This window comes from Sus scrofa, chromosome Y (genome assembly GCF_054392235.1).
Source record: "Sus scrofa isolate SSC_HxYL_T2T_F1_AM1 chromosome Y, Sscrofa_HxYL_maternal_Yorkshire_Landrace_v2.0, whole genome shotgun sequence".
Taxonomy (NCBI): Eukaryota; Metazoa; Chordata; class Mammalia; order Artiodactyla; family Suidae; genus Sus; species Sus scrofa.
The window spans coordinates 16,000,565-16,008,315 of record NC_139402.1 but is presented as its reverse complement, the minus strand read 5'-3'; positions in this window follow the sequence as shown (position 1 = coordinate 16,008,315).

Sequence of the window (7,751 nt, the reverse complement as noted above, 5' to 3'; positions counted from 1 at the left end):
GTTTGAAAGCCAGAGAGCAGCAGGCAGGGGCAGCTCTTCCTGGCTTAACCTCTGGAACCCACCCAGGTTTGGGTCCCTGATCCAGGCTCCTCTGCACCAGTCCTCTCCTGCTCAGTCAGGCAGGAACCCCTAATGGGGAATTCCACCTTTCCATGACTGATTCTGCATCCAGCACTTGCCTTCTTATACTTGGGTGAGAAAATGTCACTTTTCTGGGTCTCCTGTCAGCATGGCTCTTGGGCCCCAGTTCCTCTGGCACATCAGAGTACAACCTTCTGCAACAAAGCATCACACTAGGTCTGTAGAATGCATAGACACTTGGCCCCATCCCTCTCATCTGGGGACACCCACATCAGCGAAAAACCTCCCTCTCTGTCCCTCAGCATCCACTATCCAGACTTTAGAGACACTCAGCCTAAGAAGTGGCACTCCCTAAGGTGGCCCCTTCCTTAGCCCACGTCCCCTCTTAGTCCTCATCATGGCGAAGAAGCCCTCCACTCCTCCACAGAACACACCGCTTGGTTGCCTCTTATGGAATTTAGGTATTCCTAAGAGGAAATGTTAGGTCCAAGCATCTTTACTTCTTCTGTAACTCCGTGTGCACAGGATAAACATTAGCTAATGGCTCTCAATGCTCCCAAAATGCCACTTTCAATTTTTTTCTATAGTGATGTTGTATTTGTTTTTCCATTATAGCTGGTCCACCGTGTTCTGTTCACGTTCTGCTTCATCACTGTACAGCGTGGTGAGCCCCTTCCACATACATGTATGCATTCTTTTTTCTCCCTTTATCATGCTCCACCGTGAGGGACCAGACAGATTTCCTAGGGCTACACAGCAAGATCCCATTGCTAATCCAATCCAAAGGCACTAGAAGGCATCTACTAACCCCAAGCACCCCATCCATCCCACTCCCTCCCTCTCCCTCTCCCCCTTGGCAACCACAAGTCCACATTCAATGTAAATAGCTTGAGTGACCTCAATAACGTTTGTCACTGTAATGACGGGTGGCATGAAAGGCGCTGTGTCTTTACTCTCAGACCACACACCTCCCTCTGTTCTCCCTGTTTCACATTTCAAATTCTTCTCCATCATTCATGTCATAGTCCCTCTCATTCTGACAGCTCCTGCTTTGATCCTGCAGACCATTATTCTCCACAATACAAATCTCTCCATGCCTCCAGCTCTCCCCCAACACAAAATCCTCCACTCCCCTACCCAAGCTGTCCTCAGCTTCTCCCAATCCTAATCCAGATACTGACCCCTCTTCCTCTCTTCCTCATACAGAGTTCTGTACCCAGCTTCCTCCTTCTCCAAACACCTCCCAACCAGCTCCTTTGGTCCCTTGAGGGGGAGTTGCCAGCACTGGAGGGATTGCCCTGGTCCCCGTTCCCATTTCCATGTCCAACCCCTCCCACTTAAATTGAAAAACAAAAAAGATGAGACTCCTTCTCTTCTGATCCCTCCATATACATTTAAGGAATTTGAACAAATCACTCAGTCCTGTGACCTTACCTGCCATGGTGTTGATGTCGCCTTATCCTTCATCCTCGACCTTGTGGAAAAGGAAAGGGTCTGGTTAGACACTCAGGCCCACACAGAGGACCTCTGCTGGCAAAACAAGAACCAAAGAGTGCGGGCGGTAGCAGTCCCAAGAGAGGATCCAAACTGGGACTCTCCAGTCGATTCCCAGGCCTTCAGACACCAGAGTCACATGGTAACTTGTCTCATAGGAGGACTATGTGAAGCAGGTCTTAACTACAAAAAAGAAAAAGAAATTAGACCGAGCCCACATGAAAAATCTTCTTTCCTTCTTTATTAACAGAGGCACTTCAAAAAGATACACAGTTAGACCTTTCCCATTTGGAGGGAATCTTTCCTTCCACACTCCCTTCATCTCTCAGTCTGTCCCTGACATAAGGCACAGATTACAAAAGTGGGAGGATGGGCCTCAAACCCCTCAGCAGGATGTCTTCACCCTCACCTTCAAGGTCTTTAATAATCAGCATAAAGAGGCTGAAAGCCAACACTTAAAAAGAGATCGGGCTAAATACAAAATGCAGGCAACTGCCATTCAGGGCTCCCCCAAATATCAGCTCTCTCCCCTGGACAATGGCTCTAAGACACTCCAGGCCCATGCTGCAGGTGTGATAAGAGAGGCCACTGGAAACTTCTCAGGGGACGGCCACACCCCTCCCCGCAGAGAGACCAGAATCTTTGGACCTCAACAGGCCAAGCCACCTTGGCAGGATCACAGAAGACTGAGGGTGCCTTGGAAACCCCTGCATCCCGGACCCACAACTACTACTCGGGTGAAGCACCAGGTAACTCTGCTAGTTGTAGGTAAGCTGGTATCCTTTCTTATCAACACAGGGGCCACTTACTCAGCACAACCTGAATTAACAGGTCACAAACACCCCTCTCAAGTCTCTATTGTGCATGTTGGTGGTCTCATCTCCAAACCCTTACCAAAACCCCTTCCAAACTGCACCCCATCAGGGACACCCTTTAGCTGTTCTTTCCTGATATTAACCAAGTGCCCAGCCCCAACTCTTGGCAGAGATATTTTATCTAATTTCAGAGCCTCCCTCAGACTTCTCACTCCTGTCTCTCTTTCCGAGCCCTCTCTCCTCCCCCTTGCTCATCTACAACATGATAAGCTACCTCTCCCAGCCTCCGTTCTTTTGCCCTGGGTGTGGGATACCTCCACCCATTCCATAGCTCAGCAGCTTGCTCCCGTTCAAACTGAGTTAAAAGACCAGTCCGCAAACCTCTGCCAACCTCAATACAGGCCCCTGACCGAAGTCACTAATGGAATCGTAGGCATAACCAGGGTCCATGTCCCCTTCCCATGTCTGACCTGTACACTAAACTAATCCAGACCCGGGGACCAGTGAAGGGCATGCCATTCTTTCAGTCCCTTTTATCAGCCAGCCTTCCCCTGACAGACACATCTACACATATTAGGACAGGGCCCACAAACTCCATGCCTGGACTAATTGACAGGGCCTTTAAGACTCAGGGAAGAGGCTCCTCAGTTCTGAGGGAAAAGTTTTCTGCCCTCAAGGAAACAAAGTCATCCCAAGAGAAATTTGCCTGTGTCCTTGAGATGCAGGTGTTCTGCCTGGACATCTGGAAGCCTTAGCTCCACCATCTTTCTGAAATAGAAATTTCAGGAATAGGGGTACATTTTGCAAGTTGAATTCTCAGGGTCAAGGAGAAATCGTATGCCTTTTGTTCTAAACATTATTAAAAGATGTTTAGCCACCTAGACAAGTGACCTTGATTTGTTCCATCTGTCAGGGACCCAGTTTGAAGCCAGTGTCTCTTGCAGCTGATGGGTTTCACACAGGTGTACCTTATTCATGGCTGAGACTTTGGAATGGGAAATCTGAGCTTCCTGTTTTGTATGTATCGTTGTTTGTGTTGTGCATGTGTGGCCTTGCCAAAATTACTTCATCAAAAAGCTCTACTTAATTGGCTTGAAGGAAATTAACTCTTATATGAACTCTCAAAATACATAAGGTAAGGTAATTTTAGATTCACATGAACTGGAAAATATTCCGTGTTAAATTAACATCTGATATTAAAGTTAAAGTAGGTTGATCTAACTTAAATGGGCATGTCTTCAGAGTCATTGGCAGAAGCTTTTCTTATTGCACCTAGGTTTGATAAAAGTCAAATCGGATGCTGAGGCTTCAGTTACTAAGAAGGGACAGCAACATCACTTAAGACTATTTTCGGTGTTTTGGTGCTATGCTGTGATGTTCTGTACCAGGAAACACATACTTTTAGAAGTGATAAAAAGTCCATCCAGAAAAGTAGACATTGTGTTTTCAGTAAAGAAGGAAGGAGGAATGGAATTGCATTCTATTAAGGGAACAGAAAGTAAGTCTGTCGTGTAGCTTGATATTTTGAATGGAAAGCTAGCAGACAGAATAATACGGATACAGAAAGTGATGGAAGATTTCTGCGAAGTGGACACTGGACAGGATTTTCAAGCTTGGTCGGGACTGACTGGGAGTTTAAAGCTAAAAAATAAACTAACTTTAAAGGTAAGCTCGTGTAAAACTTGAATTAGGTTTCTGTCTCTCTGCTAAAAGAAAGGTTTCTGAACCTTCTTAACCTTACCTTGTTCATACTCTTGATAACAGGTTACATGAATCGATTGGCCTTTAATTTGTATTTGCTTTTGAAATCCTTTGTTACTTTGGTTGAGTGACTAGGTAATGTTTTACAATAAAGTGAGATTCTACTTGGCCAGGTGTTTAAATTTTGCATTCTCTCTCTCGCTCTGCGTGTGTGTGTGTGTATTTGCAAATTTCCTAAGTGTAAATTACCGTGTTACAGGGGAGAAACTGTCGGATGGAAGGTATGAACCCAATCTATAAAGATATAGCTCACAACTTACTCCCTCATTCTCAGACATTTGCCATCCTGATGACCTTGTAGCATGGGAAAAGTGTGCCCCTAAATCAGAGGAGGGAAGATAGGTAAGCAACAGCTGTGAATTCAAGAGCCATGACTGTGGGAAATCCAAGAGGCAGCCTGGTTCTTCCTGGCTCCCCAGAAAACCCATTAATGAAAAGAAATGCTTTGAAAATATGTTCTCCATTTGGGGTATTCCTTCTACAGTTTTGGGTTGACAATATCTGGTGAAAATGAGGATCATTTTAGAGACAATCTTGTGACTCATACTCTAGTTCTGTGTTTTGAGGTTAGGGTTCACTTTCTAAAACTCACTTCCCAAATAGTTCTTGGAGGCTGTGTTACAATATTTCAATGTTTAAGGGGGGTACAAAGAACATAGTCTCAGCATGGGAAGCTGAGTGCTGCAATCTGTCTCTGGGAGAATATCTGATGCCCCACGATAACCAGGGGGTTATACATTCTGGGAAAGTATCATTTAAAGGGTTGTCTCCAGCCTAGATGGAAGGTCTCTTGTCGGGAATACTTAAGTACCATATGCACAAGCAAAGTGAATAAAATACCTCTGAAAATCTCTAGTTCCCTCTTAAGAAGGACATCCACATTGCACGGGTCTACAGAGAGAACTACTGACATCAAACTCACCCTAAAACAAGGCCCTAATAACAAAAACACCAATGCCTGGACAAAAAGAAGTCACCATCAGAGGGACACCACTATCACAAGATTGCCCCCCCCCCCACGACCACATGGTCATTTGTTGACCTTCTCATCTACGTTGGCGGGTTTCTCCCCCCCAAGGCTCTTCTCAGTGATGTTCCTAGGTGGGATCCCCTCATCTGTCCAACTAATACCTGCTCTCACAAGGGCACAATTATGTTTCCTTCAACTGTTACTCAAGCTCAATCAGCAGGTAAGACTTTAGCCAAGTGACATAACACTCCTGGGCTACATTAATCGAAATTTAAAGGCTCCCTTGTGTTGGGAATGTTTAAACTGTCAAGGGATAACCAGCCTAAGAACACTGGGGAGTACAGCTGAGTGGACAAGTCAGAATGAAATTTCCTTTAAAGAGAAGGAACGGACTAATCCAGCTGAACAGCGATAAAACAGGGCTGTTTTGTGTGAAGCTTTTCAATTTTCATTTATGACTTTATGAATACTGCTTTCCACATTTTTTTAAGAGACCACAAATATTTTCTTATGTTTTTCCACTCCTTATCAGAATAGGTTAAGTTGTTTTTTTATTGCCACCAATATATTGCTATATTTTCTACTGCACAGCATGGTGAGCCAGGTACACAGACATGTTTATATTATTTTCTCATATTATCTTGCTCCATCACAAGTAAGGAGACATAGTTCCCAGGGCTACACAGCAGGATCTCACTGCTTATCCATTCCGAAGGCAAGAGACTGCCTCAATGAACTCCAAGCTCCCACTCAATCCCACTCTGTCCCAGTCCCCCTCCCCCTGGAAACCACAAGTCTATTCTCAAAATCCATGTTTTTCTCTTCTGTGGAAAGCTTCACTTGTGCTCTAAAATAGACACCAGATATAAGGGTTATCATGTGGTGTTTGTCTTTCTCTTTCTGACTTCCTTCTCTCAGCATGAGAGTCTCTAGGTTTATGTTTTATTCACTGTCTCCACAAAATTGCTATTTCTTGCATTTCCAGAAGTGTAACTGAGTCACTGAAAATGATATATAGTTCCATATGAGATCAGTGGTCTCTAGATATGGGAACATGCAGCAAGAGGGAATATTTTCCTGGACCATAATAGACGAGGAAGATGGGTGGTCCAGAGACTTTTGGCTACTCCTAGTATGGCTTTGTCCAGGACTAGCACATTGAGTGGCCTATCTGTGACATCATTGCCAGACCTAGCAATGTTCATTGCTGGCACTGTGAGATGAAATGGTCATGAAATGCCTCCCCAAACTATGGTCAAATGTACGACCATGGGAGAGTATGGCCAACTGTGACCTCAAGTTAGCACTTGCCTAGAGGCTCTCCGTGCAGGAAAACTTGAGGCACAGCAGCTGTTGACCTGCAGCACCGGCTGAGCAGAGCTCAGGGAGGTGACCAGGGGTGAGGCACAGGCCTTCAGACCGATTTCAGGTGAGGATCTCTATGGGCCCAAATTCTTGCATCTTCTCTCATCTAGAAATACAGAGATCATTGACCATGGCAACTGCATGGGCCAAAAGAGAGAAAAGGCAGAATGGAGTAGCTGTGGGTCAGACATCCAAGGAAGACTAGGAAATCTTATGGAAGTAATTTTAGGCAATCCCTTGTATTGCCAAGAACTTAGGGTTTATGTGCCCTGTCAGACGTGATGACACCAGCTGTTCTCAAAGAAGCATCAGCTGGCAGCGACAACCTTATATTTTCAAGGTCTTCTCTTATAGCAACAGAAAGGAGACAACATGTATTATGACCAATAGCTCCTGTGATTTACGTGTTAATATCACATCACGTGTTAAAACCTACTCAGATGAAACTACACTCCTCCTTCAACAATACTGGTATCAACCCATGTTTAATCTTATTTTTCCTTGCTTCCCATCCTCTATGGTAGCATATACCATGTCCATCCACAAGTACTCCTCACCCCAGGCCAGAGAGAGAAGAGTAGACATTCATCCCTATCCCATATAATGGAAGGCTTGAATGAGAGGATCCCAGGAGGATGGAGACAGACTGCCATACACCCCAACTATTGCTGCTCACCTGAGAGACTTGCTGTGGACACCCCTCCCAGAATGTGGAAGTGCAAGTTGGGCAGCAAGAAACGAGGACCTGTGGGAAGCAACTGCCTGCACAGACTAACTGCCTACAAGGATTAACTGTGCTCTGTCATGGGACTTGAGTCCCTACACCTCCCTTGACCTTCCCTTTCTTCTCCATTTTCCCTGCCGCAAGGTCCCACTGTGGACTCCAACCACAGACTCCCACCACAGATGCTTTATAAGCCTAACACCTCCTTGCAGTCAAGGCTGATGCCATCGTGGGCTCTGCCCAGCCCCCTCAGAGACCCTAATAAATCCCTCTTGTGTACTATTTGGTCTTGTGCCTTCCTCCCTCAGCAACCTAACGGAAAATGTTTGGAATATTGTTTAACACACAGACTACTTGCGTAGGATACACAGAAAACTCGATATAATAAAATCAGTGATACCAGATCACAGTCAGTTTTTAACAATGTGAAAACATTATGGTATAAGTTTTAAAGTATTCAGTTCAATGGCATACATAATCTTCAGAATGTGGTACACCCATCAATTCCTCAGTTCTCATTGTATCAATCCGCAATGAAATC